The sequence below is a fragment of the Oncorhynchus masou genome, chromosome 27 (genome assembly GCF_036934945.1).
Source record: "Oncorhynchus masou masou isolate Uvic2021 chromosome 27, UVic_Omas_1.1, whole genome shotgun sequence".
NCBI lineage: Eukaryota > Metazoa > Chordata > Actinopteri > Salmoniformes > Salmonidae > Oncorhynchus > Oncorhynchus masou.
In genome coordinates, this window is record NC_088238.1 from 8,164,238 (window position 1) to 8,179,850 (window position 15,613).

General features: G+C 44.8%; 1 long non-coding RNA gene across 2 annotated transcripts in view; it reads left to right on the forward strand.

Moving 5' to 3' along the window:
* Positions 1 to 15,613, forward strand: part of LOC135515589 (uncharacterized) — a 127,739-nt gene that overhangs the window by 24,554 nt on the left and 87,572 nt on the right. Inside the window, exon 2 of one of the 2 annotated variants that reach the window (XR_010451832.1) lies at positions 9,024 to 9,140. The exons of the other annotated variant lie outside the window; for it this stretch is intronic. This is a non-coding gene — a long non-coding RNA (uncharacterized LOC135515589). The remainder of the gene's footprint in view (positions 1 to 9,023; positions 9,141 to 15,613) is intronic. 2 annotated transcript variants of the gene reach the window in all.

Genomic DNA, 15,613 nt, shown 5'->3' on the forward strand with positions numbered 1-15,613 from the left:
CCTACACCCATGTACATTTACATTTACATTTAAGTCATTTAGCAGACGCTCTTATCCAGAGCGACTTACAAATTGGTGAATTCACCTTCTGACATCCAGTGGAACAGCCACTTTACAATAATGCATCTAAATCATTAAGGGGGGGGGGGGTGAGAAGGATTACTTATCCTATCCTAGGTATTCCTTGAAGAGGTGGGGTTTCAGGTGTCTCCGGAAGGTGGTGATTGACTCCGCTGTCCTGGCGTCGTGAGGGAGTTTGTTCCACCATTGGGGGCCAGAGCAGCGAACAGTTTTGACTGGGCTGAGCGGGAACTGTACTTCCTCAATGGTAGGGAGGCGAGCAGGCCAGAGGTGGATGAACGCAGTGCCCTTGTTTGGGTGTAGGGCCTGATCAGAGCCTGGAGGTACTGCGGTGCCGTTCCCCTCACAGCTCCGTAGGCAAGCACCATGGTCTTGTAGCGGATGCGAGCTTCAACTGGAAGCCAGTGGAGAGAGCGGAGGAGCGGGGTGACGTGAGAGAACTTGGGAAGGTTGAACACCAGACGGGCTGCAGCGTTCTGGATGAGTTGTAGGGGTTTAATGGCACAGGCAGGGAGCCCAGCCAACAGCGAGTTGCAGTAATCCAGACGGGAGATGACAAGTGCCTGGATTAGGACCTGCGCCGCTTCCTGTGTGAGGCAGGGGCGTACTCTGCGGATGTTGTAGAGCATGAACCTACAGGAACGGGCCACCGCCATGATGTTGGTTGAGAACGACAGGGTGTTGTCCAGGATCACGCCAAGGTTCTTAGCGCTCTGGGAGGAGGACACAATGGAGTTGTCAACCGTGATGGCGAGATCATGGAACGGGCAGTCCTTCCCCGGGAGGAAGAGCAGCTCCGTCTTGCCGAGGTTAAGCTTGAGGTGGTGATCCGTCATCCACACTGATATGTCTGCCAGACATGCAGAGATGCGATTCGCCACCTGGTCATCAGAAGGGGGAAAGGAGAAGATTAATTGTGTGTCGTCTGCATAGCAATGATAGGAGAGACCATGTGAGGTTATGACAGAGCCAAGTGACTTGGTGTATAGCGAGAATAGGAGAGGGCCTAGAACAGAGCCCTGGGGGACACCAGTGGTGAGAGCGCGTGGCGAGGAGACAGATTCTCGCCACGCCACCTGGTAGGAGCGTCCTGTCAGGTAGGACGCAATCCAAGCGTGGGCCGCGCCGGAGATGCCCAACTCGGAGAGGGTGGAGAGGAGGATCTGATGGTTCACAGTATCGAAGGCAGCCGATAGGTCTAGAAGGATGAGAGCAGAGGAGAGAGAGTTAGCTTTAGCAGTGCGGAGCGCCTCCGTGATACAGAGAAGAGCAGTCTCAGTTGAATGACTAGTCTTGAAACCTGACTGATTTGGATCAAGAAGGTCATTCTGAGAGAGATAGCGGGAGAGCTGGCCAAGGACGGCACGTTCAAGAGTTTTGGAGAGAAAAGAAAGAAGGGATACTGGTCTGTAGTTGTTGACATCGGAGGGATCGAGTGTAGGTTTTTTCAGAAGGGGTGCAACTCTCGCTCTCTTGAAGACGGAAGGGACGTAGCCAGCGGTCAGGGATGAGTTGATGAGCGAGGTGAGGTAAGGGAGAAGGTCTCCGGAAATGGTCTGGAGAAGAGAGGAGGGGATAGGGTCAAGCGGGCAGGTTGTTGGGCGGCCGGCCGTCACAAGAAGCGAGATTTCATCTGGAGAGAGAGGGAATAAAGAGGTCAGAGCACAGGGTAGGGCAGTGTGAGCAGAACCAGCGGTGTCGTTTGACTTAGCAAACGAGGATCGGATGTCGTCGACCTTCTTTTCAAAATGGTTGACGAAGTCATCTGCAGAGAGGGAGGAGGGGGGGGAGGAGGATTCAGGAGGGAGGAGAAGGTGGCAAAGAGCTTCCTAGGGTTAGAGGCAGATGCTTGGAATTTAGAGTGGTAGAAAGTGGCTTTAGCAGCAGAGACAGAGGAGGAAAATGTAGAGAGGAGGGAGTGAAAGGATGCCAGGTCCGCAGGGAGGCGGTTTTCCTCCATTTCCGCTCGGCTGCCCGGAGCTCTGTTCTGTGAGCTCGCAATGAGTCATCGAGCCACGGAGCGGGAGGGGAGGACCGAGCCGGCCTGGAGGATAGGGGACATAGAGAGTCAAAGGATGCAGAAAGGGAAGAGAGGAGGGTTGAGGAGGCAGAATCAGGAGATAGGTTGGAGAAGGTATGAGCAGAAGGAAGAGATGATAGGATGGAAGAGGAGAGAGTAGCGGGGGAGAGAGAGCGAAGGTTGGGACGGCGCGATACCATCCGAGTAGGGGCAGTGTGGGAAGTGTTGGATGAGAGCGAGAGGGAAAAGGATACAAGGTGGTGGTCGGAGACTTGGAGGGGAGTTGCAATGAGGTTAGTGGAAGAACAGCATCTAGTAAAGATGAGGTCGAGCGTATTGCCTGCCTTGTGAGTAGGGGGAAGGTGAGAGGGTGAGGTCAAAAGAGGAGAGGAGTGGAAAGAAGGAGGCAGAGAGGAATGAGTCAAAGGTAGACGTGGGGAGGTTAAAGTCGCCCAGGACTGTGAGAGGTGAGCCGTCCTCAGGAAAGGAGCTTATCAAGGCATCAAGCTCATTGATGAACTCTCCGAGGAACCTGGAGGGCGTTAAATGATAAGGATGTTAAGCTTGAAAGGGCTGGTAACTGTGACAGCATGGAATTCAAAGGAGGCGATAGACAGATGGGTAAGGGGAGAGAGAGAATGACCACTTGGGAGAGATGAGGATCCCGGTGCCACCACCCCGCTGACCAGAAGCTCTCGGGGTGTGCGAGAACACGTGGGCGGACGAAGAGAGAGCAGTAGGAGTAGCAGTGTTATCTGTGGTGATCCATGTTTCCGTCAGTGCCAAGAAGTCGAGGGACTGGAGGGAGGCATAGGCTGAGATGAACTCTGCCTTGTTGGCCGCAGATCGGCAGTTCCAGAGGCTACCGGAGACCTGGAACTCCACGTGGGTCGTGCGCGCTGGGACCACCAGATTAGGGTGGCCGCAGCCACGCGGTGTGGAGCGTTTGTATGGTCTGTGCAGAGAGGAGAGAACAGGGATAGATAGACACATAGTTGACAGGCTACAGAAGAGGCTACGCTAATGCAAAGGAGATTGGAATGACAAGTGGACTACACGTCTCGAATGTTCAGAAAGTTAAGCTTACGTAGCAAGAATCTTATTGACTAAAATGATTGAAATGATACAGTACTGCTGGAGTAGGCTAGCTGGTAGTGGCTGCGATGTTGACACTACACTAATCAAGTCGTTCCGTCGAGTGTAATAGTTTCTACAGTGCTGCTATTCGGGGGCTAGCTAGCTAGCTAGCTAGCAGGTTGATTGCGTTACGTTACCTTAAAAGAACGACAATAGCTGGCTAGCTAACCTAGAAAATCGCTCTAGGCTACACAATTGTCTTAGATACAAAGACGGCTATGTAGCTAGCTAGCTACGATCAAACAAATCAAACCGTTGTACTGTAATAGTTTCTACAGTAGTTCCAGACAGTATAGAGACATCTACTCTACACCCATGCAGTTTCAGACAGTATAGAGACATCTATCCTACACCCATGTAGTTTCAGACAGTATAGAGACATCTATCCTACACCCATGTAGTTCCAGACAGTATAGAGACATCTATCCTCCACCCATGTAGTTTCAGACAGTATAGAGACATTTATCCTACACCCATGTAGTTCCAGACAGTATAGAGACATCTATCCTACATCCATGTAGTTTCAGACAGTATAGAGACATCTGTAATACACCCATGTAGTTCCAGACAGTATAGAGACATCTATCCTCCACCCATGTAGTTTCAGACAGTATAGAGACATCTGTAATACACCCATGTAGTTCCAGACAGTATAGAGACATCTATCCTCCACCCATGTAGTTCCAGACAGTATAGAGACATCTATCCTCCACCCATGTAGTTCCAGACAGTATAGAGACATCTATCCTACATCCATGTAGTTTCAGACAGTATAGAGACATTTATCCTACACCCATGTAGTTCAGACAGTATAGAGACATCTATCCTACACCCATGTAGTTCCAGACAGTATAGAGACATCTATCCTCCACCCATGTAGTTCCAGACACTATAGAGACATCTATCCTCCACCCATGTAGTTCCAGACAGTATAGAGACATCTATCCTACACCCATGTAGTTCCAGACAGTATAGAGACATCTATCCTCCACCCATGTAGTTCCAGACAGTATAGAGACATCTATCCTCCACCCATGTAGTTTCAGACAGTATAGAGACATCTATCCTCCACCCATGTAGTTCCAGACAGTATAGAGACATCTATCCTACACCCATGTAGTTCCAGACAGTATAGAGACATCTATCCTCCACCCATGTAGTTCCAGACAGTATAGAGACATCTACGCTACACCCATGTAGTTCCAGACAGTATAGAGACATCTATCCTCCACCCATGTAGTTCCAGACAGTATAGAGACATCTACTCTACACCCATGTAGTTCCAGACAGTATAGAGACATCTATCCTACACCCATGTAGTTCCAGACAGTATAGAGACATCTATCCTCCACCCATGTAGTTCCAGACAGTATAGAGACATCTACTCTACACCCATGTAGTTCCAGACAGTATAGAGACATCTATCCTCCACCCATGTAGTTCCAGACAGTATAGAGACATCTACCCTACACCCATGTAGTTCCAGACAGTATAGAGACATCTACCCTACACCCATGTAGTTCCAGACAGTATAGAGACATCTATCCTCCACCCATGTAGTTTCAGACAGTATAGAGACATCTACCCATACACCCATGTAGTTCCAGACAGTATAGAGACATCTATCCTACACCCATGTAGTTCCAGACAGTATAGAGACATCTATCCTCCACCCATGTAGTTCCAGACAGTATAGAGACATCTACTCTACACCCATGTAGTTCCAGACAGTATAGAGACATCTATCCTCCACCCATGTAGTTCCAGACAGTATAGAGACATCTACCCTACACCCATGTAGTTCCAGACAGTATAGAGACATCTATCCTCCACCCATGTAGTTCCAGACAGTATAGAGACATCTATCCTCCACCCATGTAGTTCCAGACAGTATAGAGACATCTATCCTCCACCCATGTAGTTCCAGACAGTATAGAGACATCTACCCTACACCCATGTAGTTTCAGACAGTATAGAGACATCTATCCTCCACCCATGTAGTTCCAGACAGTATAGAGACATCTACCCATACACCCATGTAGTTCCAGACAGTATAGAGACATCTACCATACACCCATGTAGTTGCAGACAGTATAGAGACATCTATCCTACACCCATGTAGTTTCAGACAGTATAGAGACATCTACCCTACACCCATGTAGTTCCAGACAGTATAGAGACATCTATCCTCCACCCATGTAGTTTCAGACAGTATAGAGACATCTATCCTCCACCCATGTAGTTTCAGACAGTATAGAGACATCTATCCTACACCCATGTAGTTCCAGACAGTATAGAGACATCTATCCTACACCCATGTAGTTTCAGAAAGCATAGAGACATCTACCCTACACCCATGTAGTTTCAGACAGTATAGAGACATCTACCCTACACCCATGTAGTTCCAGACAGTATAGAGACATCTACCCATACACCCATGTAGTTCCAGACAGTATAGAGACATCTATCCTACACCCATGTAGTTCCAGACAGTATAGAGACATCTACCCTACATCCATGTAGTTTCAGACAGTATAGAGACATCTACCCTACACCCATGTAGTTCAGACAGTATAGAGACATCTATCCTCCACCCATGTAGTTCCAGACAGTATAGAGACATCTATCCTACACCCATGTAGTTCCAGACAGTATAGAGACATCTACCCTACACCCATGTAGTTCCAGACAGTATAGAGACATCTACCCTACACCCATGTAGTTCCAGACAGTATAGAGACATCTACCCATACACCCATGTAGTTCCAGACAGTATAGAGACATCTATCCTACACCCATGTAGTTCCAGACAGTATAGAGACATCTATCCTACACCCATGTAGTTGCAGACAGTATAGAGACATCTACCATACACCCATGTAGTTCCAGACAGTATAGAGACATCTACTCTACACCCATGTAGTTTCAGACAGTATAGAGACATCTACCCTACACCCATGTAGTTTCAGACAATATAGAGACATCTATCCTCCACCCATGTAGTTCCAGACAGTATAGAGACATCTATCCTACACCCATGTAGTTCCAGACAGTATAGAGACATCTATCCTACACCCATGTAGTTTCAGACAATATAGAGACATCTATCCTCCACCCATGTAGTTCCAGACAGTATAGAGACATCTATCCTACACCCATGTAGTTCCAGACAGTATAGAGACATCTACTCTACACCCATGTAGTTTCAGACAGTATAGAGACATCTGTAATACACCCATGTAGTTCCAGACAGTATAGAGACATCTATCCTCCACCCATGTAGTTTCAGACAGTATAGAGACATCTATCCTACACCCATGTAGTTTCAGAAAGCATAGAGACATCTATCCTACACCCATGTAGTTCCAGACAGTATAGAGACATCTATCCTACACCCATGTAGTTCCAGACAGTATAGAGACATCTATCCTACACCCATGTAGTTTCAGAAAGCATAGAGACATCTACCCTACACCCATGTAGTTTCAGACAGTATAGAGACATCTACCCTACACCCATGTAGTTCCAGACAGTATAGAGACATCTACCCATACACCCATGTAGTTCCAGACAGTATAGAGACATCTATCCTACACCCATGTAGTTCCAGACAGTATAGAGACATCTACCCTACATCCATGTAGTTTCAGACAGTATAGAGACATCTACCCTACACCCATGTAGTTCAGACAGTATAGAGACATCTATCCTCCACCCATGTAGTTCCAGACAGTATAGAGACATCTATCCTACACCCATGTAGTTCCAGACAGTATAGAGACATCTACCCTACACCCATGTAGTTCCAGACAGTATAGAGACATCTACCCTACACCCATGTAGTTCCAGACAGTATAGAGACATCTACCCATACACCCATGTAGTTCCAGACAGTATAGAGACATCTATCCTACACCCATGTAGTTCCAGACAGTATAGAGACATCTATCCTACACCCATGTAGTTTCAGACAATATAGAGACATCTATCCTCCACCCATGTAGTTCCAGACAGTATAGAGACATCTATCCTACACCCATGTAGTTCCAGACAGTATAGAGACATCTATCCTACACCCATGTAGTTTCAGACAATATAGAGACATCTATCCTCCACCCATGTAGTTCCAGACAGTATAGAGACATCTATCCTACACCCATGTAGTTCCAGACAGTATAGAGACATCTACTCTACACCCATGTAGTTTCAGACAGTATAGAGACCCTCCCCTCTCCCTCCCCTCCCCTCTGCTCCCTCCCTCCCCTCAGACTCGCCATCAGCCCAGTAAAAAAGAACAATAATTATGCCCACTCAACTGTGCCTCACAAGTAATACAACAAATGATCTATTACCAGTGTGAACATTTACCTACATTTAAACATTTATTTAATTTAAAAATGGCCTGAGAAGAACAACATTGGCAGGGCAATTGAAGCGTAGCCAATGTGCAGTGATAATGTACTGGGCCTGTAGCTTCCTGCAGAAACGTCATTGCTACAGAACTGTTTGTAATTGGTTCGTGTTGCATCGGCTTACGTTTTTTAAGTCACGTTTAAAAACACATCGGAGCGGTAGATCTTAGCTCGCGTTTCCACTCAGGAAGTGAACTTGATTTTTACAAGCATTTCACTACACCAGCAATAACATCTACTGAACACGTGTATGTGACCAATAACATCTACTAAATATGTGTATGTGACCAATAACATCTACTGAATACGTTTATGTGACCAATAACATCTACTAAATATGTGTATGTGACCAATAACATCTACTGAATATGTGACCAATAACATCTACTGAATATGTGACCAATAACATCTACTGAATACGTTTATGTGACCAATAACATCTACTATATATGTGTATGTGACCAATAACATCTACTGAATATGTGACCAATAACATCTACTGAATACGTGACCAATAACATCTACTGAATACGTGACCAATAACATCTACTGAATATGTGACCAATTACATCTACTGAATATGTGTATGTGACCAATAACATCTACTGAATATGTGACCAATAACATCTACTGAATACGTGACCAATAACATCTACTGAATATGTGACCAATAACATCTACTGAATATGTGACCAATTACATCTACTGAATATGTGTATGTGACCAATAACATCTACTGAATATGTGACCAATAACATCTACTGAATATGTGACCAATAACATCTACTGAATATGTGACCAATAACATCTACTGAATATGTGACCAATAACATCTACTGAATATGTGACCAATAACATCTACTGAATATGTGACCAATAACATCTACTAAATATGTGTATGTGACCAATAACATCTACTGAATACGTTTATGTGACCAATAACATCTACTAAATATGTGTATGTGACCAATAACATCTACTGAATATGTGACCAATAACATCTACTGAATATGTGTATGTGACCAATAACATCTACTGAATATGTGACCAATAACATCTACTGAATATGTGTATGTGACCAATAACATCTACTGAATACGTTTATGTGACCAATAACATCTACTAAATATGTGTATGTGACCAATAACATCTACTGAATATGTGACCAATAACATCTACTGAATATGTGACCAATAACATCTACTGAATAGATATCGTTTAGACGATGCCGAGGGGCGTTGATCGCGATCACTGCCTCACAGAAACACCTGCAGACATGGGAATCTGCTTGCACATGTAGTAGTGCACATTACAACACTGAATAATACACGCTGCTAATGCTCTGTTTCCCTCTGTACACACTACCGTTAGAGGGACCAGGGGCGTGTCACTGACACAACAAACAAGACCAGTGGAGGCCTACATCAAATGTTATGGACAATAAACTGATTCTTAAGATGGTCAGATACGTGAAAAGCTGGTTGTCTCTAGTAAGTAACTCCTCGAACACACACACACACACACACACACACACACACACACACACACACACACACACACACACACACACACACACACACACACACACAGACACACACACAGACAGACAGACAGACAGACACACACACACACACACACACACACACACACACACACACACACACACACACACACACACACACACACACACACACACACACACACACACACACACACAGACAGACAGACAGACAGACAGACAGACAGACAGACAGACAGACAGACACAAACAGCAATCTATCAGTGCCTGTAAGGCCGACTACTGGGATGTCCTGAGACAATCACCTTCTTTTCCATTCCGTGTGCAATGCAGGAGCAACAGAGCATCCATCATTTTGCATCACAGATGAAGTGTGCTTGTCTAACGACTACCTTGTGTATATATTTATCTATCACACATGCATTTGTTATTCGTATTTCAATGCAATCTTTCCCTCAGCAGAGATTCGAGAAAATAGAACCCTCTTGGAATGAGAAGAAGAGTGATGTCCGACAGAATACTCTTTGATGTAACAATAGCAGCTTTATATCTAGAGTGATGTCAGACAGAATTATCTTTCATGTAACAATAGCAGCTTTATATCTAGAGTGATGTCAGACAGAATTCTCTTTGATGTAATAATAGCAGCTTTATATCTAGAGTGATGTCAGACAGAATTCTCTTTGATGTAATAATAGCAGCTTTATATCTAGAGTTTTGTCAGACAGAATTCTCTTTGATGTAATAATAGCGGCTTTATATCTAGAGTGATGTCAGACAGAATTCTCTTTGATGTAATAATAGCAGCTTTATATCTAGAGTGATGTCAGACAGAATTATCTTTGATGTAACAATAGCAGCTTTATATCTAGTGTGATGTCAGATAGAATTCTCTTTGATGTAATAATAGCAGCTTTATATCTAGAGTGATGTCAGACAGAATTCTCTTTGATGTAATAATAGCAGCTTTATATCTAGTGTGATGTCAGACAGAATTCTCTTTGATGTAATAATAGCAGCTTTATATCTAGTGTGATGTCAGACAGAATTCTCTTTGATGTAATAATAGCAGCTTTATATCTAGAGTGATGTCAGACAGAATTCTCTTTGATGTAATAATAGCAGCTTTATATCTAGAGTGATGTCAGACAGAATTCTCTTTGATGTAATAATAGCAGCTTTATATCTAGTGTGATGTCAGACAGAATTCTCTTTTGTCAGGATTTGGCCAGGGTTGTTCCGGGTTTTGGTCACTAGATGCCCCCATTGTGCTTTTTGACCTTATGTTTTTTCCCTTGTTCCCCATTATTATTTGCACCTGTGCCTCGTTTCCCCTGATTGTATTTAAACCCTTAGTTTCCCTCAGTTCTGTGCTCTGTGTTTGTATGTTAGCACCCAGCCCTAGTGTTCTGTGTATTCTTGTCGATTCCGGTGGATGCTCTTATGGAATTCTGTTTTTGTTTTTGAGTATCTCTTGAGGCTTTTTTGTGCTATTCCTACCACCTTTTGGATTTGCCATTTTTGTATTTAAGGACTTCTCCTTTTTACTTTATTAAATACACCGTCTTAAGTACTGCTGTGTCTGCCTCATCTTCTGGGTTCTGCTGACTATTCGTGGCTCAGTTGGTTAAGTGACTGTTTCTCACTCCGGAGACCCAGGTTCGTAACCGGGTCCTGACATCTTTGATGTAATAATAGCAGCTTTATATCTAGTGTGATGTCAGACAGAATTCTCTTTGATGTAATAATAGCAGCTTTATATCTAGTGTGATGTCAGACAGAATTCTCTTTGATGTAATAATAGCAGCTTTATATCTAGAGTGATGTCAGACAGAATTCTCTTTGATGTAATGCTTCTACACCTGCATTGCTTGCTGTTTGGGGTTTTAGGCTGGGTTTCTGTGCAGCACTTTGAGATATCAGCTTATGTACAAAGGGCTTTATAAATAAATATGATTTGATTTGATTTAATGACAGCAGCTCTATATCTAGTGTGATGTCAGACAGAAGTCTATTTGAAGTAATAACAGCAGCTCTATATCTAGTGTGATGTCAGACAGAAGTCCCTTTGAAGTAATAACAGCAGCTCTCGTGTGATGTCAGACAGATGACCCTTTGAAGTGTCACGACTTTCGCCGAAGCACCTCCTCTCCTTGTTCGTTCGGCGATCGGCGGTCGACGTCACCTGTTTTCTAGCCATCGCCACTCCATTTTTCATATTTCCATTTGTTTTGTCTTGTTCCATTCCCACCTGGTTTGCATTCCCCCAATCACACTGCATGTATTTAGTCCTCTGTTCCCCTCCATTGTCTTTGTGTGATATTATTTGTGTGTTACAATTTGTGTTAGATATTATTTGTGTTAGTGTTGTACGCACTAGTCTAAGCGTTTGTTATTTTCCGTGTGTTTTCACTAAGCTTATTTTGTATTGCTGTACATTTATGTTGCGTGACTATCTGTGCGCGCTATACACTTTGCCTTATTGGTTTATGATGAAGCTACGTCCGTCTGTGCATCTCTCCTACCTCGATCCCCTTTTTAATCTAAATACAGCTGTTTGCGACAGCTTGTTGCCGTTCTGTTTTTAATTATTTGACTATTTCCCTTGGTTAAAATAAAGAAGACAAGAATTTAAGGAAAACACATTCAGTTTTATAGCCTTTAGTCCCTATATTTCAATGCTAGAAAACAGCTATTCTCTCCCAGAAACGAGCTGTTTCATGCTGAGGTAAATGACCCTAACACCCTGGGGCTGTATGTGTCTCTGCTTTATCCTGATTTCATTAGAAAAGCAGACACACAACATAAACCTTGTAGTCTCGTTATAGGTGACAGACCGTTAGCCGGTTAGCTACCCAGGTCTCACAAATAGGAAAACCACTTCATACCTTATTCTCATTATACCTTCGTCTCTTTCATTACCTCAGAAAACACCTGGATAATTATGCAATGTGCTAATTATGAAGAGATGTGGAAACAACATTTACTGAAGACACGTGACCAAGGGCTGTGAAAAGATACAATTATTTCTGATTGTTTCTCTATTATCCATGATCTCGGTAGAGTAAATCACCCGTTCCTCTGTCCTCCGGGGGTCGGTACAGTAAATCACATGCTCCTCTGTCCTCCGGGGGTTGGTACAGTAAATCACCTGCTCCTCTGTCCTCCGGGGGTCGGTACAGTAAATCACCTGTTCCTCTGTCCTCCGGGGGTCGGTACAGTAAATCACCTGTTCCTCTGTCCTCCTGGGGTCGGTACAGTAAATCACCTGCTCCTCTGTCCTCCGGGGGTCGGTACAGTAAATCACCTGTTCCTCTGTCCTCCTGGGGTCGGTACAGTAAATAATATCTGTGTCTAAAGGCTGAGTCTGAAGTGGCTAAATTAGTGCACTATGCTGAGTTTGAAGTGGCTGAAGTAGTGCACTAGGCTGAGTCTGAAGTGACTGAAGTAGTGCACTAGGCTGAGTCTGAAGTGACTGAAGTAGTGCACTATGCTGAGTCTGAGGTGACTAAATTAGTGCACTATGCTGAGTCTGAAGTGACTAAAAAAGTGCACTATGCTGAGTCTGAAGTGGCTACAGTAGTACACAAGGTTGAGTCTGAGGTGGCTAAATTAGTGCACTAGGCTGAGTCTGAAGTGACTGAAGTAGTGCACTAGGCTGAGTCTGAAGTGGCTAAATTAGTGCACTAGGCTGAGTCTGAAGTGGCTAAATTAGTGCACTAGGCTGAGTCTAAAGTGGCTACAGTAGTGCACTAGGCTAAGTCTGAAGTGACTAAATTAGTGCACTAGGCTGAGTCTGAAGTGGCTAAATTAGTGCACTAGGCTGAGTCTAAAGTGGCTACAGTAGTGCACTAGGCTAAGTCTGAAGTGACTAAATTAGTGCACTAGGCTGAGTCTGAAGTGGCTAAATTAGTGCACTAGGCTGAGTCTAAAGTGGCTACAGTAGTGCACTAGGCTAAGTCTGAAGTGACTAAATTAGTGCACTAGGCTGAGTCTGAAGTGGCTAAATTAGTGCACTAGGCTGAGTCTAAAGTGGCTACAGTAGTGCACTAGGCTAAGTCTGAAGTGACTAAATTAGTGCACTAGGCTGAGTCTGAAGTGGCTAAATTAGTGCACTAGGCTGAGTCTAAAGTGAAAGAAGTGGTGCACTAGGCTGAGTCTGAAGTGACTGAAGTAGTGCACTAGGCTGAGTCTGAAGTGACTGAAGTAGTGCACTAGGCTGAGTCTGAAGTGACTGAAGTAGTGCACTAGGCTGAGTCTGAAGTGAAAGAAGTGGTGCACTAGGCTGAGTCTGAAGTGACTGAAGTAGTGCACTAGGCTGAGTCTGAAGTGAAAGAAGTAGTGCACTAGGCTGAGTCTGAAGTGACTGAAGTAGTGCACTAGGCTGAGTCTGAAGTGACTAAATTAGTGCACTAGGCTGAGTCTGAAGTGGCTAAATTAGTGCACTAGGCTGAGTCTAAAGTGAAAGAAGTGGTGCACTAGGCTGAGTCTGAAGTGACTGAAGTAGTGCACTAGGCTGAGTCTGAAGTGAAAGAAGTAGTGCACTAGGCTGAGTCTGAAGTGACTGAAGTAGTGCACTAGGCTGAGTCTGAAGTGGCTGAAGTAGTGCACTAGGCTGAGTCTGAAGTGAAAGAAGTAGTGCACTAGGCTGAGTCTGAAGTGGCTGAAGTAGTGCACTAGGCTGAGTCTGAAGTGGCTGAAGTAGTGCACTAGGCTGAGTCTGAAGTGAAAGAAGTAGTGCACTAGGCTGAGTCTGAAGTGGTGGGAAGGAAGGAAAGGAAGGAAGGAAAGGTACCTATCGCTCTGACTTCTGACCTTTGACCTTGGAGAGATTGAGGACAGGGAATTGGAACTGTAGGGAACCGTGTCCACATGAAGATAAGCAGGTCTATTTCCTCCCAGCGAAGTATGGAGACAGAGACTGCTAGTGTCCCAAATGACACCACAGCCAGAAGAGGACTGGCCACCCCTCAGAGCCTGGTTCCTCTCTAGGTTTCTAATCGCTACCTGGTACAGCCAGAAGAGGACTGGCCACCCCTCAGAGCCTGGTTCCTCTCTAGGTTTCTAATCTCTACCTGGTACAGCCAGAAGAGGACTGGCCACCCCTCAGAGCCTGGTTCCTCTCTAGGTTTCTAATCGCTACCTGGTACAGCCAGAAGAGGACTGGCCACCCCTCAGAGCCTGGTTCCTCTCTAGGTTTCTAATCGCTACCTGGTACAGCCAGAAGAGGACTGGCCAACCCTCAGAGCCTGGTTCCTCTCTAGGTTTCTAATCGCTACCTGGTACAGCCAGAAGAGGACTGGCCACCCCTCAGAGCCTGGTTCCTCTCTAGGTTTTTAATCGCTACCTGGTACAGCCAGAAGAGGACTGGCCAACCCTCAGAGCCTGGTTCCTCTCTAGGTTTCTAATCGCTACCTGGTACAGCCAGAAGAGGACTGGCCACCCCTCAGAGCCTGGTTCCTCTCTAGGTTTCTAATCGCTACCTGGTACAGCCAGAAGAGGACTGGCCAACCCTCAGAGCCTGGTTCCTCTCTAGGTTTCTAATCGCTACCTGGTACAGCCAGAAGAGGACTGGCCACCCCTCAGAGCCTGGTTCCTCTCTAGGTTTCTAATCGCTACCTGGTACAGCCAGAAGAGGACTGGCCACCCCTCAGAGCCTGGTTCCTCTCTAGGTTTCTTCCTAGGTTCTGGCCTTTCTAGGGAGTTTTTCCGAGCCACCGTGCTTCTACACCTGCATTGCTTGCTGTTTGGGGTTTTAGGCTGGGTTTCTGTACAGCACTTTGTGACATCAGCTGATGTAAGAAGGGCTTTATAAATACATTTGGTTGATTGAGTTCCCTATATAGTGCACTAGTTTGGACAATGGGCCCTGGTGTTTGCTTAGACATACAGATATATAAATGAAAACTGAGAAACATATGCATTTTGGTTGATATTTGATTTAGATGTCAAAAAAATTAAATTAAACTTTATTATAAATCAACCTTGTCGTTGACTTGGTTAAAAAGGAGACAAAAAAAAAATTGTTCAAATCTTCCGTTTATATAAGCGTGTTTTAGAGAACATTGAGTCCGTATCCAATATCTCCAGAACTAATACTGAAGTGGAACACATTGAGCCACAGACTATAAATGGAAAGGGTTCTGGTCACACCTTTTATCTGCTAGGGTCCCACATGGCACCCTATTCCCTACATAGTGCACTACTTTTGACCCGAGCCCTATATAGGGAATAGGGTGTCATTTGAGACGGAGCCATTGCTCTTAAAAAGCGTCCCTACTGAACTCACTATGACCAGCAGTGTGGTTGGGATTTTCTGCCCACACAGAAACACTATAAAAGAGGCAGAAATTGCAACAAAAAAAAAAGAGAGTGTACGATAATGTTTACAACATTGTGCCATTTCTCCCCTTTGTCAGCTATATAATCCTACCCAGTTTACGT